General features: G+C 54.0%; 1 protein-coding gene across 5 annotated transcripts in view; it reads right to left on the bottom strand.

The window, feature by feature from the left end:
* The window catches only part of NAV3 (neuron navigator 3), a 934,586-nt gene that overhangs the window by 199,759 nt on the left and 716,063 nt on the right, over positions 1–18,764 (bottom strand). The window lies entirely within an intron of this gene.

Raw genomic sequence — 18,764 nt, 5'->3', positions numbered from 1 at the left:
AGAGAGAGAACACGCAGGCCGGGTCCCGCTTATGTACATTACCCAGAACTGCCCCCCCCCAGTCTGGCCAGTCCAATCCTGGTCAGTCAAACTTCCCGCCACAGATCTTGATGGGCAGGGCGTCTGGCGAGCTAAATCCGGGGACCCATGGGGTCGCCTCTGCAGCCATCACCATGCGGTACATCAACTATATTTCAAGACATAACACTCCTCCCCCCCTAGTTCAGGACACATAGTCTTGCAAGTAAGTGGGGGCCTTGCGTTCCCTGGTCGACCTCCTTGGGGTTACTTGTGGAGTACAAGCGGTCACCGGGGCTGCCGGGGCCGCGGCTGCTGCGGCGGATGGGGCGGCGGTTTCCCCGCTCGGGCGTAATGCCAGCCTGTGGCTGTCGACGCCCTGCTGCTCTTCTGGTGTCCCTATTCTTGGGGTTTCGCCCCTGTTCCGGTGTGGCCCTTCTGCCCGATCAGTCGGAGCGATCGGCAGGGGTGGGGTAGCTCTCAGCGGCGGTGTGGCTGCTGGTTCCTCCTCGTTCCGTACTGCAGCCGGCTCTTCCGGCAAGGTGCAGCGGCGCATCTGATCTATATGCCTCCGCAGAATTTGGCCCCCCTCCATTGAGACATTGTAGCGGCAGGACCCCATCACGCGCAGCACCTGACCAGCTACCCACTCAGGGCCAATAGTGTAGAACCCCCTGGCTGCTTCCCTGATCTCGGGAGAGCTGCGGAGATCGGTGGGCCGGTCAGGATGCAACCGGTCCAGCCTTGTGATCAGCTTCCTTCCCATTAACAACTCTGCTGGGCTCACCCCTGTGACTGGGTTGGGGGTGATTCTATTGTCAAATAGGAAGGCGGCCAGGCGGTGGTCCCAGTCCCCCTGTACTATGCGTCCCAGAGCCTCTTTAGTGGTGCGTACCATCCGCTCTGCTTGGCTGTTGGTGGCCGGATGGAAGGGGGCGGACCGTATGTGTTTTATTAGGTATCTCTGCAAGATAGAGAAACAGGCCACAGCTTTTATTGAATACAGCAGGAGCACTGGCACAGCATGGGGACAGATCCAGCATCAGGTGACTTGCCTGTCACCTGAGATAACCCCATCCCTCCAGCCCACCCATGTGTGGGGGTAAACTGAGAAGTGGCAAGCCCTGAGAAGCCACTTGGGTGGCAGCCGCTGTATGGTTCTCTTGCCACCTAGAAATGAGAGCCAACTTGCAGCCCCCACGAAGGCATGTGGTTGAGTGGCTTCATTTCCAAGACCTCTTATGGGAGTTCCCAAGAGAAGGCGAGCATCTAGGCATAGACTTTACTCGACTGGATCCATCCCATTGCCCAAACCACCCACCAAAGCCATGACAAAATCCTGTGAAAACAAATAAGCAAGTAAATCAAATATAAATCTGTAATAACCCAACCAAAGGTAAATGGGAGGGAGAGCCAGAAAATAAATGAGGGGCAACACTCCATGGCAGTCAGCAAATAGGAAGGGGGTGGACTGGAACAGAAGCCCTGAGCTCTGGGACCCCTCCCAAAATTCCACCTCTCCAGCTGGCTTAAAGGAGAGCTGGTTGACTGACCAGGGTTTACAGTAAGGTTCCAGGCCCCTCCAGGCCCCTGAAGCAGGTTAAGAGCCAACAATGCAACCTGCCTCTGTTAACTCCCAGCCCTGCAAATGCAGCCCCAGGTGAATCTGGTACATGTTAATACAGAGGAAGAGTGGAAGAGCAAGTGGCCAGCTAACAATGGTACAGAGAAGGAATAGCAGAAGCACTTCAGACACAGAAGCAGTGGCTCAGCATGGGAGAGGTCACACATATTCTGGAGGCACACACTGAGGCCATGATGCCTGAGGACTCCCATAAAAACCAAGGATCACCACTAATTCATGATCTCTGAGAGTGTCACCCAGTAAATTGAGTGTCACTCAATGAACTGAATGTCACTCACTCATCCAGTAAATTTCCATGGCAAACTATAAATTCAAACCAGGGTTTCCCAGATCATAGTATCACACTCTAACCCAGGGGTGGCCAAACTGGCTTGGGAGCCACATGTGGCTCTTTCACACATATTGTGAGGCTCTCAAAGCCCCCACTGTACTATCAGCAGGCTGGGAGAAGGCATTGGTCTCTTTAAATCACAGTGAAGAGGGAGGCAAAAAATGCATTCAGCTTCTCAGCCATTTCCCTATCTTCCTTCAGCAATCCTTTTACCCCTTGGTAATCCAAGGGCCCCACTGCCTCCCTGGCTGGTTTCCTGCTTCTAATATATTTGAAGAAATTTTTATTGTTGGTCTTTATGTTTTTTGTAATATGCTGCTCATTGTCACGGCTGGGGCCGGGTCAGGCAAAGTCCAGGGGCAGTCCGAGGTCTGTAGCCAGTAAGCAGGAGGGTCCGAGGCACCAAATCTGAATCACTGTACAAGTATCACAGGTCCGAGGTCCAGAAGCCGAGGTCAGGGAGTCCAGAAGTCACAAGCCAAAGTCAGGGAGTCCAGAAACCAAAGTCAAGCCGGAGTGGATGCTAGAACGTCAGGCAGATGACTAGTTGCTTCCACAAAGCCTCCTCCCAAAGCCTACAGCTATATAGCCCTCTGCTGGCTGTTGCCCATTTGGGCTAATTGCTGGCTCAGAGAGGAGCCAGGATCCTGTTGCAACTCAAGCATCCTTGCTCTTAGAAGGGCCAGAATCCTCTCAAAACTCAGGGAGCGTCTTGCTTGTGAGCGTGCCGCCCTCCTCCGATCCCTGAGGTCCTGACGGAGGCGGTCACGCACACGCGCCATCCGAGAGGGCGAGGCAGGGGGGCTGGGATCTTCTCCAGCAGGAGGCAGGGGCACTGGTGCAGGTGGCAGGGGCACAGTTTCTTCTGCAGACTCAACGTCCTCTGCAGGGTCCCCAGCACCCATGACACTATCCCCCCCCCCCCCAGGGCCCCACTCCGTCGAGGGGCCTGGGAGGTCGGGGTGGTTGTTGTGGAACCGTTGCACCAAGTCCGGGGCATGAAGATTGTCCACGGGCTCCCAAGACCGGTCTTCTGGGCCGTATCCCTCCCAGTCCACAAGGTACTGGAGGCCTCCACAATGGTACCGGGAGTCCAGGACCTGGCGCACCTCGTATTCATCATCCACCAACACCGGTGGTGGCGGCGGTGGGCAAGGAGGCCGAGCTGGGTCAGGGGGTGCAGCTGGAACAAGGAGGGAGCGATGGAACATGGGGTGAATGCGAAGGTGGGGTGGCAACTGGAGCCTGAAGGCGACGGGGTTTATTTGTTCTATGACGGGGTAGGGTCCAATGAACCGCGCATCCAGCTTGTGAGACCGACCAGGCCGGCGCAGGTAGCGAGTTGAGAGCCACACCTGATCCCCCGACTGGATTGGGGGGCCTTCCTGCCTCTTCCAGTCCGCAGCCAGTTTATAGGCTTCCTTGGCCCACTGTAGCTGCTTTCGGAGCAAGTCTTGGCTGGCGCGGAGTTCTTGCAGGTAGGCCTCGACGGCGGGGACATTCGTGGGTGGCAGGATCACCGGGAAGAACCGAGGGTGGTACCCGTAGGTTACAGAAAACGGGGTCATCTGGGTGGAGGAATGGACCGCGTTGTTGCATGCAAATTCCGCTAGAGGCAACAGAGTGGTCCAGTCGTCCTGCTGGTAGCAGGTGTAACAGCGGAGATATTGCTCGAGCGTGGCATTGGTGCGCTCTGTCTGACCATCTGTCTGTGGGTGGTAGGCTGAGGACAGGTGCTCTCGAGTCCCCAGACTGGAATGGAGGGCTTGCCAGAACCGAGAGGAGAACTGGGGGCCCCGGTCTGAGATCAGGTGGGCTGGGAGTTCGTGCAGACGAAAGATGTGTTGCAGGTAGAGCTGGGCTGTCTCCTGAGCTGTGAGAAGTTTCGGGCACGGAATGAAGTGGGCCATCTTGGTAAATAGGTCGACGACCACCAAGATGCAAGTCTGACCCTTGGATCGTGGAAGTTCCATGATGAAGTCCATCGAGATGGTATCCCAGGGTCCTGAGGGTGTGGGCAAGGGTTGTAACAACCCCGAGGGTTTGGCCAGGACGTCTTTGGCCCGTCAGCAGACGTCACAGGAGCTGACATAACGGGCAACATCGGAGCGAACTCGTGGCCACCAGAATTCTCGCGTCAGCAAGTGCGTGGTCTTATGCTGTCCAAAGTGCCCGGCGGGTAACGAGTTGTGGGTCAGGCATAGCACTTCTGCCCACAAGGGCCCGGGCGGCACATAGAGGCATTCGCGGTGTAGCAAGAGGCCACCTCGAGTCGTGAACTCGCCTGCCGAGTCATCTTGGAGTGCCTGGAGGTGTTGCTGGACCCAGGGATCGTTGGCCTGGCTAGCACGAATGTCCTCCACAAGTGCGGGTGAAGTGGAGGTGGCTGCAAACACTGAGGGCGGCAGGATGGGAGCAGCAGGCGCGGTCTCAGTTGAAGCAGGGGCGTATTCCGGTTTCCGGGAGTGCGCGTCTGCTTTCCGGTTCTGGGTATGGGGGATGTCATTCCGGTCAAAGCGGGAGAAGAAGAGGGACTACCGGATCTGGCGCTGGTTGAGATGGCAGGTGGTCTGGAGGTGCTCTAAGTTCCGGTGGTCAGTGAGCACTTGAACAGGGTGGCGAGCCCCTTCGAGGTAATGCCTCCAAACCTCAAAAGCTGCCTTGATCACAAGCAACTCCCTCTCCCAGATGGTATAGTTCCTCTCCGCAGCAGTAAGCTGGCGCGAGTAATAGGCGCAGGGCTGGAGTGGCTGAGACAGCTCCTCGCGCTGGGACAGCACTGCTCCCAGGGCCACGTTGGAGGCATCAGCTTCCACCATAAAGGGAAGCTGGGGGTCAGGGTATCTCAGGAGTGGCCCGGTAGCAAAGCGGGTCTTCAGGGTGGAGAAGGCGTTATCGGCCTCTGGGGACCAGCGGAAGGGTTCTTTGGGGCAGAGTAGTTGAATCAGGGGTGTTGTCAGGGATGCATAGGCCGGGATGAATTGCCGATAGTAGTTGGCAAAACCAAGGAATCGCTGCAGGTCTTTGCGATTCTGAGGAGCCTGCCAGGTCAGGACCACTTCCACTTTTTTCGGGTCCATGAGGATCCCCTGCGGTGACACAATGTGACCGAGGAACTCGACAGAGCGCAGGTCAAAGTTGCACTTCTCCAGCTTGGCGTAGAGGCCATGGGTTCGTAGGCGCTGCAGGACCTGGCGGACGTGCTCAGCGTGCTGGGCAGGATCGCTGGAGTAAATTAGGATGTCATCTAGGTATATGATCGCGAAGCGGTCGAGCAGGTCCTGGAAGATGTCATTCATGAACCTCTGGAAGACAGCAGGGGCGTTGGTCAATCCGAAGGGCATCACCAGGTGCTCGTACTGCCCGTATCGGGTCCCAAACACGGTCTTCCACTCCTCTCCGGGCCGTATGTGCACCAAATTGTACACTCCACGGAGGTCCAGCTTGGTGTAGATTTGGGCCCCCTTTAAGCGATCCAAGACTTCAGGGATCAGTGGTAGAGGGTACCGGTCGCGGATGGTGATCTTGCTCAGGGCCCGGTAGTCATTGCACAGCCGGAGCTCCCCACTTTTCTTCTTCACGAAGAGGACTGGAGCAGACAGGGGAGAGGTCGAGGGTCGGATGAATCCGCGTTTCAGGTTCTTGTCCAGGAAGTCTCACAGAGCTGCCAACTCAGGCTCTGACATAGGGTACAGACGCCCCACCGGGAGTGGTGCCCCAGGTACCAAGTCAATGGCACAGTCATAGGGCCGGTGAGGGGGAAGCTGATCCGCTCCTGTCTCTTCGAAGACATCGGCGAAATCTGCATACTTCTGAGGGAGCTGAGGACCACCACTCGGGATGCCGGCTGCTAGAGTGGTGGGAGGAGTTAGATGAGGACATGGGTCTCGGAAACATAGTTCCTGCTGGGCCCAGTCCACGATGGGGTTGTGCAGCTGCAGCCAGGAAAGGCCCAGAATCAGCGGGAAGCGAGGCAGGCGGGCGACATTAAACTGCAGCTGTTCTTGGTGCTGCTGGACGTGGAAGGTGATGGGACAGGTCTCCTGGGTGAAGGGCCCAGAACGGAGGAGGCGCCCGTCGATAGCCTCCACCAGCGTCGGAATCTCTTTTGTCTGCACCGGGATCTGGTGCTGCTTTACAAAGGCAGCATCTATGAAACAGTGGGCCGCTCCCGAGTCCAGCATGGCATAAACGAACAGCCAGCGTTCGTCTGGCAGACGGAGTTTGACTGGTAGCAGGAACGGCCCCGAGGTATCAGCCAGCTGTTCGGAGGACCCAGCTAGTCGCCCCAGGCTGGGGGGTCCACTTACGCCTGGGGCTGCCCTTTTGGCGGCGGTGGCAGCGAAGGTCCGGGTATCCGATGCTTAGCGGGGCAGCCAGAGGCATAGTGGCCTCCTGTGCCGCAGTAGAGGCACAGATTCTGCGTGCGGCGTCTGGTCTTTTCCTCTGGGGTCAGGCGGGGTAGAGCAGCTCCAAGCTGCATAGGCTCATCCTCGGTGCTGGTACTAGCTGGGGATGGGCGAGGAGCCAAGTGGCACGGCGCAGGGAGCTGGCACCCTCTGGTCTTGGCTTGGCAGCGACTTTCCAGGCGGCCATCGATGCGGAGGCAGAGGGTGATAAGTTGTTGGAGCGTGGGTGGTTGCTCTACCCTGGCCAGTTCATGCAGGACTTCCTCTGCCAACCCCTCGGTAAACTGGTCCATCTGGGCAGCCTCATTCCACGCCAAGTCTTGAGCCAGGAGCTTGAATTCGGTGGCATATTGAGCCACCGAGGAGTTGCCTTGTTTCAGCGCCCTGATCTTCCGGTTGGCTGTGGCTGCTTGGACTGGGTTTGAGAAGGCAGCAGACAGGTGGGCCTCAAACCCCTGGTAATCAGTCAGTAGGGGAGAGGACGCAACCAGCAAGGGTGTGGCCCACTTGGCCGCCTGCCCCTTTAACAGACTGATGATGAAACACACCTTCGTTTTGTCGTTGAGGAAGTCCCGTGCTCTCAGTTCGAAGTACAGCCGACACTGTGCTAGGAAAGCAGGAAATTCTTCCACGGCACCCCCAAATCTGTCAGGTGGGGGAACTGGGCACTTGACTGGAGCACTGGCCACAGGTTGTTGCTGCAAGTGCACCACTGCCTGTGTTAGCTGCTGTACCTGGGCTTGGAGCGCAGCCAGTAGTCCTGTGGTTTCACTTGCTTCAGCATCCATCCTGTGGAGTGGGTGTTTGTCGGGTGGAAGCAATCTGTCACGGCTGGGGCCGGGTCAGGCAAAGTCCAGGGACAGTCCGAGGTCTGTAGCCAGTAAGCAGGAGGGTTCGAGGCGCCAAATCCGAATCACTGTACAAGTATCGCAGGTCCGAGGTCCAGAAGCCGAGGTCAGGGAGTCCAGAAGTCACAAGCCAAAGTCAGGGAGTCCAGAAACCAAAGTCAAGCCGGAGTGGATGCTAGAACGTCAGGCAGATGACTAGTTGCTTCCACAAAGCCTCCTCCCAAAGCCTACAGCTATATAGCCCTCTGCTGGCTGCTGCCCATTTGGGCTAATTGCTGGCTCAGAGAGGCAGCCAGGATCCTGTTGCAACTCAAGCATCCTTGCTCTTAGAAGGGCCAGAATCCTCTCAAAACTCAGGGCTCAGGGAGCGTCTTGCTTGTGAGCGTGCCGCCCTCCTCAGATCCCTGAGGTCCTGACGGAGGCAGTCACGCACACGCGCCATCCGAGAGGGCGAGGCAGGGGGGCTGGGATCTTCTCCAGCAGGAGGCAGGGGCACTGGTGCAGGTGGCAGGGGCACAGTTTCTTCTGCAGGCTCAACTTCCTCTGCAGGGTCCCCAGCACCCATGACACTCATGGTCCCTTTTTGCCTGCCTGATCACAGTCTTGCATTTGATCTGCCACAGCCTGTGTTCCCTTTTATTAATCTCACTTGGACTAGCTTTCCACCGCTTAAAGGAGTCTTTCTTACCTTTTACAGCTTCCATTACTTTGTTGGCTTTTTCTTATACCTGTTTGTGCCTTTCCTAACTTGTGGTATATATTTTAAATGAGCTTCTAGGATTGTAGTTTTAAATAGCCTATATATATGTAGCCTGTTATCACTATTATATCTTGTACTGTACTTTAATAAAATTATTTAAAAAAAAAAAAGAAATGCTATGCAAATGAGAAAAAATTGAAGTTTTTGTTGTTTGCAACTAAGACATGGTAGTAAATACTGATCTAGCTTTCAAAAAAGCAGAAGAAAACAGTATACACAGAGAGCGATCACATCACTTTTCATGGACCTAGAATTCTAAGCATGATTAAAGGACACTTTCCCTATGAAGAAACACTTTCCCTATGAAGAAAGGTTGAAACGCTTGGGGCTCTTTAGCTTGGAGAAACGTTGACTGAGGGGTGGCATGATAGAGTTTTACAATATTATGCATCGGATAGAGAAGGTAGAGAAAGAAGTACTTATCTCCCTTTCTCACAATACGAGAACTTGTGGACATTCAATGAAATTGCTGAGCAGTGAGGTTAGAACGGATAAAAGGAAGTTCTTCTTCACCTAAAGGATGATTAACACATGGAATTCACTGCCACAGGAGGTGGTGGTGGCAACAAGCATAGACCTCTTCAAGAGGGGATTGGATAAGCATATGGAGCAGAGGTTTTTTGCCACCTTCTGGGCATGGAGCAGGGGTTACTGGGAATGTGTGTGCAGGAGGGGAGGTATTTGTGAATTTCCTGCATTGTTGGAACTCTGTCTGGGGCAGAACTCGTGGACATTCAATGAAATTGCTGAGCAGTCAGGTTAAAACTGTCTGGGCCAGTGATGCTCTGTATTCTTGGTGCTTGGGGGGAAGGGCACAGTGGGAGGGCTTCTAGTGTCCTGGCCCCACTGGTGGACCTCCTGATGGCACTTGGGTTTTTTTGGCCACTGTGTGACACAGAGTGTTGGACTGGATGGGCCATTGGCCTGCTCCAACATGGCTTCTCTCATGTTCTTATGTAAGCACCTCATATTTTGAGAAGCCCTAGTGCAAACTTGTTTCCTATCACAAACAGTGGATGGCAGCAACTAGTCTACAAAGGAATCTAGAACACGAGAGGCAGAAGGAAAAGATGGATATAACTGCCAGGCTTCCATCCCCACCCCCCTGGGGTGCATGCTGACCATACATGATCTCATGTAACCTTAAGAACATAAGAGAAACCATGTTGGATCAGGCCAATGGCCCATCCAGTCCAACAAAACAAAATATAAATCTTATTCCTTCTCTTGGATCATATGTGCTCCTGGACAAAAACTGAATTATTAACATCCATATAATTTCATTAGGGTAATTAGTTAATAAGGAGCCCTGTGGTACAGAGTGGTCCAAGCCTTGCTCATGTACTGTAGTCCAAGCCCTGCTCATGATCTGAGTTCAATACTGGTGGAAGCTGGGTTCAGGTAGCCAGCTCAAGGTTGACTCAGTCTTCCATCCGAGGCTGGTAAAATGAGTACCCAGCTTGCTGGGGGTAAAGTGTAGATGACTGGGGAAAGCAATGGCAAACCACCCCCTTAAAAGTCTGCCGTGAAAACATCCTGATGTGACGTCACTCCAGAGTAAGAAACAACTGGTGCTTGCACAGGAGACTTCCTTTACCTTTTTAATTAGTTAATTTGGTCAACGTATTAAGCTTTAACAATGTGCCATATCGTCAGGTGTTTCTACAATGAAAATGATATTGTTACTTAAATTAAGGCTTGTCACTGATGAGAAGAGGCTGAACGCTTGTTTGAAAGCATTCTACAAAACGAAAATTGCAATCTACATATAGAGCATGCATGTCAGAAAGAAAGCTTCAGGTGTGCCTTTCATTTTAAGCTTCTACACAGATGGCACATTTTTAACATGGGGAACAATGTTCATGGTGGTAGACTTGTGAAAGAATAGCATTGTGTTAGAAATTGAACATTTGAACCACCCTCAACCAAGTCTAAATAGATCACATACAGTAACGAAAACATATACATTGATGATGATGCCAAAAGCTGTACTGCCTAAATTCAGAATACAAACCTAGTGGGTTGGATTGTAATCTGAATAGGGATGCCAGGCCCCTGGTGGTAGAGGGGACCCCCCCCCCATTGCCAAGCCCAACCTCCCCACCACCAATCAGCTGGCTGGTGGTGGTGGAGATTTACCCTTAAAATAGGGAGGCCTAGCCAACATTCAGTGATGTGGAAATAATATCATGATGACAATTGATTCTTTGATCAAAAACTCTATGGTAGAAGCCAAATTTACCATACAGCTTTAGTCCAAATACCAGAACATCACTCTGATGTCCCGGAAGAGATTATGACACTTCTGGTCATACGGGCAGTGACATAGACACATTGCTGCATGTCAGATGGGCCTCTCGGTTGCTCCTGGTAAATCCTTATCATCCACTGGTTGCCAGGAGGGACCTAAATCTCAGCTAAAACAGAAATTCATTTTTCTTCCCTCCCTTCTCCTCCAACTCTTACCCAACTTATCTACATAAGCCTTACAAACACCAACTACAGCAAGTCTCTGCCTTTTTTTAGAACATTTTAAAAAACTCATATTCTTCATAGGCTGTGGCAATTACAGGTTGGTGGAGAAAGGGAACAGCCTCTCTGTATTAGAATGCCATAGGGTAGGGGCATCTAACTCATTTGTTATGAGGGCCAGATCTGACATAAATGAGACCTTGTTGGGCCAAGCCATGTTAGGCCGGGCCGTGTGTGTACCTACTTAAGATTAAGTAGCAGAGATATAAACTTTATAAAAGACACAGACAAATGCAATTAAATATTTTTTTAACTTAAAATAAAACCTGCTTAAAACATTAGCGCTCGTTGGTCTTAAAGGTGTTTTCTTTGTATCTCTTCCATCAGATCCAGGGAACTGGCCAAAGAAAGCTCTGGCTCTTTCCTTCCTTCCTCAGGGGACCAGGAGGAGAAGAAGCCTCAGTCAATAGAAGGAAGAGAGGCTTGGCTCAGGGAGTGAAATGGACAAGTTAACAAGAACCTTAAGAGACTATGATTTAAAAGTATTTAAGATGGAGTGGAAAAAGTTCAGAAGATATGTAGAAAAAGAATGGAAAATAAAAGGACATTGGACAATTTTTGATAATGACTAAGTACAAGAGGGAGGAGGATATTAATTTTGTTTCCTATTAATTAAGGGAACCGTTAATATTAAAATTTTAAGCATATAACACCAGCGGGGGTCAAGTAACGGGAGGAGGGGTGGGGGCCGCCCTGAGCCCACCTCGGTGGGGTAGGGCGGGATATAAATCGAATAAAATAAAATAAATAAAAATAAATAAATAAATAAATATGGGATAGATAAAAAAGTAATTATTAATGATGTAAGAAATTGAAATTTATTACCATATGTTACTAATAAAATTGTTTGAAATCCAAGAGGCTTGGCTCAGTAGCTTTGATGTGCAATTAAGAGAGCCTGGCAAAGCAAGCTCTCCCTTCCCACTTCCTCCCCTCAGGAGGAGCCTCAGCCAATGGAGAAAATACAGTCTTTGCTCTGCAGCTCCTGTGTGATTGAGCAAGCCTTGTAAAGCAAGCTGTTATGCAGAAGGAAGCAAAAGAGAGGGAGAAGGAAGCAGATGACAGCCACTTGTTTGGGGGCCTGACAGGAGCCCTCTGAGAGCCTGATTCAGCCCCTGGGCCGCATATTTGGCACCCCTGCTATAGAACTACATTTCCCAGAGTTCCTACCACCCACATTGCCCAAACAGTAACAACTATGCTAGAGCAGCAGTTTCCAACCTCATTGGTGTGGTGACCCATCCAGGATGGTCCCAAGGTTTTCTGGCACTCTAGGTAAACTATGACCCTGGCACCTATTTAGTTCAGTATTCCATTTTCTGCGGTGTTTGATTTATATATAAACAGTCATAATTATGGTTGAAAGGAGCACGAAAGTCAATAAGTGAAAGAAACTATCATTTATAATCATCAGTATTGTCTAATAAGTATTGTCTATAAAATTGTTAAACAGATATTATGTTGTTAAATATAAATTACTTATATACTTTTGTTTTGGTCTTGTTTTCGTATAATTGTGTTTTCATTCCTAACATTTCTGACCTTCGTTCATTATAACCACAAACATTATAAACATATGTTACTCAGTTATGTCTCTTAATCCTTTTGGATTTTATCATTTTATTCTTATTTTAATCTTTAAAGCTTCCCAGTCTAATTTTGATCAATATATGCAAAACTACATTCTTTTTTTCTTGAAACTCAGATTCTGGTCTGCCATGCAAGTAAGATGTTAGCTTTGCCATTGTCATATATTCAGTTAATTTATTTTTTCCAATCAATCAATTCTGGGCATATTTCAGCTTCCCATCTAGATGCAAATACCACTCTTGCTGCCATAACCATGTGATTAAGTAGTTTGTTATGAATTTTTGGTACATTAGACAGTAATATATTTAATAGCATTTTTTTTTTATTCATAAGGAAGTTAACTTTTAGTATTTTTTGAATTTCTTCATTTTTGGCTTTGTAGCAGGACCTCCACATATGATAAAAGGTTGAATCTGTACTCTTGTATTTCCAATATCTGGCACTGTAACTTTTGTTTGCTTTTGCAATTTCTTTGGGTGTGATGTATCATCTGAAGAACATTTTATACCATTCTCCCTTAGTGTTTGGGATTCTTTTTTGAGGATTTCTTTTGTCCATAAGTTTTCCCATTGACTCATAGTAACATTCTCTCCAAAGTGCTTCATCTATTTGATCATACAGTCCTTTACTTGATCTGTTTCTGTTTCATATTGTAATAGCATTTTGAATAGTTTTCATAATAGATGTTTTAGATCACCTGTGATCAGTTGTTCATAAGTTGTTTTCTGTCTTAGATGACATCCTTCCTTTGCTATTAATTCTTTATATTTTGATGCCATTTGATGATATGTAAGCCACTGGATATTCTTTCCTTCACTTTGTATATCTTGCCAAGATGTTATTCTTCCATGTCTTATCATGTGATCAAAGATTAGGTCAGGGCTTTTTTTGAGCAGGAACATACAGGAATGCAGTTCTGGCTGGCTTGGTGTTGGGGTATGTGGCCTAATATGCAAATAAGTTCCTGCTGGGCTTTTTTTGTAGAAAAAATGGTGTGAAACAATGGTGAGATAAGGGGTGTGTGGCCTAATATGCAAATGAGTTCCTGATGGGCTTTTTCTACAAACAAAACCCTGGATTAGGTGATCATTTTTTTTCTCCTGGTACTTGCATCACAGTAAACATTGATTGGAGATGTTAACGACAAGGTAGGTGGGTTTATTCTGTTTTTGAATTGAAACCATATTCTCAGCAATCCATCTCTCAATGTATGACTACCATCTTGGTTTTTGACAGCTTTTAATGACTTCTTGATCCATAAATAATTGTGAATTCCTTCCTTAGAATCTGCTATTTTCAATTTAATATTCCTCTCATCTGGATTTATAATCCATAATCCAAACTAGTGCTGCTGCCTGAAAATATAGCCTAATATTTGGTACCTCCAAACCTCTTTTTTTTTTCTCATCTTGCATTATTTTAAACCTCGCTCTTGGCTTTTTCCATTCCATATGAAGTTTCTAGTTCTCTGCCATTTTTTAAAAGCCTTTTCTTCTATATCGATTGGCAGCATTTGAAACAAAAAAGTCAGTTTTGGTAAGACATTCATTTTGATGGCAGAGATTCTGCCTAGCACTGCAGTGACTAACCAGATGTTTTTAGAAGCCAACAGACATTGCACAAAGGGCACAGCTGCTTCCACTATGAGCCCTAAGCAAGTGGAATTCTGACATACACAGTCTTTGCATACGTATGTTCCAGCCTTTGACCATCCCTTCTCTCTTTCATAATTTGATATGCAACCCACCATCCCCTCCCTCTCTCCCTCGCTCTAACTTGTAACCCACCCTCCAGGAGCATAAACACCATGGGGCACTTAGAGGCACATGCTCCATCACTTGTGGCTCAGGACCCCCCAACTCCTGCTGCCCCTGGCCATGCCCTTACCTGCAGACCTGGCAACGTGCATGGAGGTGGAGTCTGTGTGGCTTGAGTGCTTGTTAGTTGTCTTGATGAGTATTAATAGCACCAACCCACTGATTCTTCCTCTTCCAGGTTAAGCAAACAGGCAGGTGAGGCAGGCAGGTCTCACTGCAGTCATGTGCTGGTGTCACATTACTGGATTACATGACTGCAGTGAGGCCTGCCTGCCTCATCCATTGCTTGTCCAGCTCCATGGGGGTGGCAGTACCTACCGCTTGGGGGATTTCTCCTGACCCAGTTAATGGAGATGGGGTTTGGAAAGGAAGCATTTGTTTAAAAGAGCCACCACCTCTTGTCTTTTGGGCCATTTGGAATTTGTCTTCAAACCCCCTTTTGGAACGCCATTCCTGAAGCAGGCAGGAAAGATTGCTTTTCCAAGTGATGAGTAAGTGATAAGCACCTAACAAAGTGAAGTCAAGTGGAAACTGAGGCTGAAATTAAACATAATTAGTCATTTAAGATGCTGAACGTTTCTTCTTTCTTTTAACCACCTGCATTGTTAAGGAATTTAATAAGGCAATTTTTTTTAAGTTTTTTAGTTCAGACCTTTATTGGCATAAAAGCAATAATGATTCACAATCAAAAGTAGGTACAAAGGCCTGAAATAGTAAATACATAAAGCAATCAATTAAAATGGCAGCCAATAATACTAATCAAGAGTAGACACCCAGCAATTAAAATACAGTAGTATGCCTAGATTTAATTTTATAGGCTTCTACTAAGAAATTCGCAACACATGTAGTTATGTGGGGATTAACATCTTCTAAAAAGAGTTCTAGAGTTTTCCTTTTAGTAAATACATTGTGTTGGAGATATTCAGCTAAAAATTGTCTACGTTGTGAGGCCAGGAAAGGAAATTCTAAAATAATATGGGATATAAAATCAAGGACTTCTAATTCTAATTCACATGGACATAATCTGTTTTGGAGAGGTATCTGTCTAAACCTACCAAAGAGAACTGTTGATGGGAAGGCATTTAAATGTGCCAGAGTGAAAGTCTGAAGATGGAACGGGGAATCTAAAATAAAAAAAAATAATGGGGTATCTTCCCATGTCTTTGGGGTATACCTAGATTGGCTGCAGAGCAAACAGCGGGATGTGAGGGGAACACTTTTTGGTATTCATGATCCATAAGCCTTAGTTGGATTGTTCTTAAAATATACAGTTCGTCACATAAGAAAAGAGTGTCCACCTCAATACCAAGTTTTTGTGGTTTGTGGGTAATAGGGTGGCCAGACCGTCCCGGTCTCCCGGGACTTTCCCGGATCTGGCCCCCAATTCCCGGCTCCCGGGCTGGGTATACCGGGACCATTTTGAGGTCCCGGTTTAGCCAGCCAGAGAGCCGGGGGCCGCGCGCCCGGGTGGGGAAGGCGGCGAGGGAGGGAGGGAGCGACCCTGCGCGTGCGCAGATCGCCCTGCGCACGCGCAGGGACACTCCCTCCCTCACTCGCCGCCTTCCCCGCCGGCGCACGGGGCCCAGCGGTGGCGGCGGAGGCCCGGGAGGGCGTCGGAAAGGCCCGCGGGGGTCGCTGGAGGGCCTCCAGCGACCCCCGCGGGCCTTTCCGACGCTTCCCGGGGCTCGCTTCCCCCACCCCCCGTCCTCCCTTGCCTTCCCCTTCCCTCCCCTTCGCTCCCTGACTCACCGGGAGGCCGCCCGGGCCGCAGCGCGGCCCGGCGCCGGCCTCCCTTACCTTCCCCTTCCCTCCCCTTCGCTCCCTGACTCACCGGGAGGCCGCCCGGGCCGCAGTGCGGCCCGGCGCCGGCCTCCCTTGCCTTCCCCTTCCCCCCCCTTCCCTTCCCTACTCACCGGGAGGCCGCCCGGGCCGCAGCGCGGCCCGGCGCCGGCCTCCCTTACCTTCCCCTTCCCCCCCCTTCCCTTCCCTACTCACCGGGAGGCCGCCCGGGCCGCAGCGCGGCCCGGCGCCGGCCTCCCTTACCTTCCCCTTCCCCCCCTTCCCTTCCCTACTCACCAGGAGGCCGCCCGGGCCGCAGCGCGGCCCGGCGCCGGCCTCCCTTGCCTTCCCCTTCCCCCCTTCCCTTCCCTACTCACCGGGAGGCCGCCCGGGCCGCAGCGCGGCCCGGCGCCGGCCTCCCTTGCCTTCCCCTTCCCCCCCCTTCCCTTCCCTACTCACCGGGAGGCCGCCCGGGCCGCAGCGCGGCCCGGCGCCGGCCTCCCTTCCTTCCCCTTCCCCCCCCTTCCCTTCCCTACTCACCGGGAGGCCGCCCGGGCCGCAGCGCGGCCCGGCGCCGGCCTCCCTTCCTTCCCCTTCCCCCCCCTTCCCTTCCCTACTCACCGGGAGGCCGCCCGGGCCGCAGCGCGGCCCGGCGCCGGCCTCCCTTCCTTCCCCTTCCCCCCCCTTCCCTTCCCTACTCACCGGGAGGCCGCCCGGGCCGCAGCGCGGCCCGGCGCCGGCCTCCCTTCCTTCCCCTTCCCCCCCCTTCCCTTCCCTACTCACCGGGAGGCCGCCCGGGCCGCAGCGCGGCCCGGCGCCGGCCTCCCTTGCCTTCCCCTTCCCCCCCCTTCCCTTCCCTACTCACCGGGAGGCCGCCCGGGCCGCAGCGCGGCCCGGCGCCGGCCTCCCTTACCTTCTCCTTCCCCCCCTTCCCTTCCCTACTCACCGGGAGGCCGCCCGGGCCGCAGCGCGGCCCGGCGCCGGCCTCCCTTCCTTCCCCTTCCCCCCCTTCCCTTCCCTACTCACCGGGAGGCCGCCCGGGCCGCAGCGCGGCCCGGCGCCGGCCTCCCTTGCCTTCCCCTTCCCCCCCCTTCCCTTCCCTACTCACCGGGAGGCCGCCCGGGCCGCAGCGCGGCCCGGCGCCGGCCTCCCTTGCCTTCCCCTTCCCCCCCCTTCCCTTCCCTACTCACCGGGAGGCCGCCCGGGCCGCAGCGCGGCCCGGCGCCGGCCTCCCTTGCCTTCCCCTTCCCCCCCTTCCCTTCCCTACTCACCGGGAGGCCGCCCGGGCCGCAGCGCGGCCCGGCGCCGGCCTCCCTTGCCTTCCCCTTCCCCCCCCTTCCCTTCCCTACTCACCGGGAGGCCGCCCGGGCCGCAGCGCGGCCCGGCGCCGGCCTCCCTTACCTTCTCCTTCCCCCCCTTCCCTTCCCTACTCACCGGGAGGCCGCCCGGGCCGCAGCGCGGCCCGGCGCCGGCCTCCCTTACCTTCCCCTTCCCCCCCTTCCCTTCCCTACTCACCGGGAGGCCGCCCGGGCCGCAGCGCGGCCCGGCGCCGGCCTCCCTTACCTTCCCCTTCCCCCCCTTCCCTTCCCTACTCACCGGGAGGCCGCCCGGGCCGCAGCGCGGCCCGGCGCCGGCCTCCCTTGCCTTCCCCTTCCCCCCCTTCCCTTCCCTACTCACCGGGAGGCCGCCCGGGCCGCAGCGCGGCCCGGCGCCGGCCTCCTTTACCTTCCCCTTCCCCCCCCTTCCCTTCCCTACTCACCGGGAGGCCGCCCGGGCCGCAGCGCGGCCCGGCGCCGGCCTCCCTTACCTTCCCCTTCCCCCCCCTTCCCTTCCCTACTCACCGGGAGGCCGCCCGGGCCGCAGCGCGGCCCGGCGCCGGCCTCCCTTACCTTCCCCTTCCCCCCCCTTCCCTTCCCTACTCACCGGGAGGCCGCCCGGGCCGCAGCGCGGCCCGGCGCCGGCCTCCCTTACCTTCCCCTTCCCCCCCCTTCCCTTCCCTACTCACCGGGAGGCCGCCCGGGCCGCAGCGCGGCCCGGCGCTGGCCTCCCTTACCTTCCCCTTCCCCCCCCCTTCCCTTCCCTACTCACCGGGAGGCCGCCCGGGCCGCAGCGCGGCCCGGCGCTGGCCTCCCTTACCTTCCCCTTCCCCCCCTTCCCTTCCCTACTCACCGGGAGGCCGCCCGGGCCGCAGCGCGGCCCGGCGCTGGCCTCCCTTACCTTCCCCTTCCCCCCCCTTCCCTTCCCTACTCACCGAGAGGCCGCCCGGGCCGCAGCGCGGCCCGGCGCTGGCCTCCCTTACCTTCCCCTTCCCCCCCTTCCCTTCCCTACTCACCGGGAGGCCGCCCGGGCCGCAGCGCGGCCCGGCGCTGGCCTCCCTTACCTTCCCCTTCCCCCCCTTCCCTTCCCTACTCACCGGGAGGCCGCCTGGGCCGCAGCGCGGCCCGGCGCTGGCCTCCCTTACCTTCCCCTTCCCCCCCCCTTCCCTTCCCTACTCACCGGGAGGCCGCCCGGGCCGCAGCGCGGCCCGGCGCTGGCCTCCCTTACCTTCCCCTTCCCCCCCCTTCCCTTCCCTACTCACCGGGAGGCCGCCCGGGCCGCAGCGCGGCCCGGCGCCGGCCTCCCTTACCTTCCCCTTCCCCCCCCTTCCCTTCCCTACTCACCGGGAGGCCGCCCGGGCCGCAGCGCGGCCCGGCGGCGGCCTCCATTGCCCTCCCCTTCCCTTCCCGACTCACCGGGAGGCTGCCCAGGCCGCGCTGCGGCCCGGCGGCGGCCTCCATTTCCCTTCCCTTCCCTCCCCGACCCGCCGGGAGGCCTCCAGCGACCAGCGCCGGCCTCTCCGCCGCCTCCCCGGCCTCCGGACCAGCCCTGGTATCAGGTAAGCAGGGCAGGGAGGGAGGGGGCCGAAAGCGGGGGGGGGCGGCTGGCGGGAGGGGGCGGCCTTCCTTCCCTCCCTCCTTCCTTCCCTCCCTCCCTCCTTTCTTCCTCCTTCCTTCCTTCCTTCCTTCCTTCCCTCCCTCCTTCCTTCCCTCCCTCCC

This window comes from Heteronotia binoei, chromosome 8 (assembly GCF_032191835.1).
Source record: "Heteronotia binoei isolate CCM8104 ecotype False Entrance Well chromosome 8, APGP_CSIRO_Hbin_v1, whole genome shotgun sequence".
Classification (NCBI taxonomy): Eukaryota; Metazoa; Chordata; class Lepidosauria; order Squamata; family Gekkonidae; genus Heteronotia; species Heteronotia binoei.
This window is presented reverse-complemented; position numbering and strand designations above follow the sequence as displayed.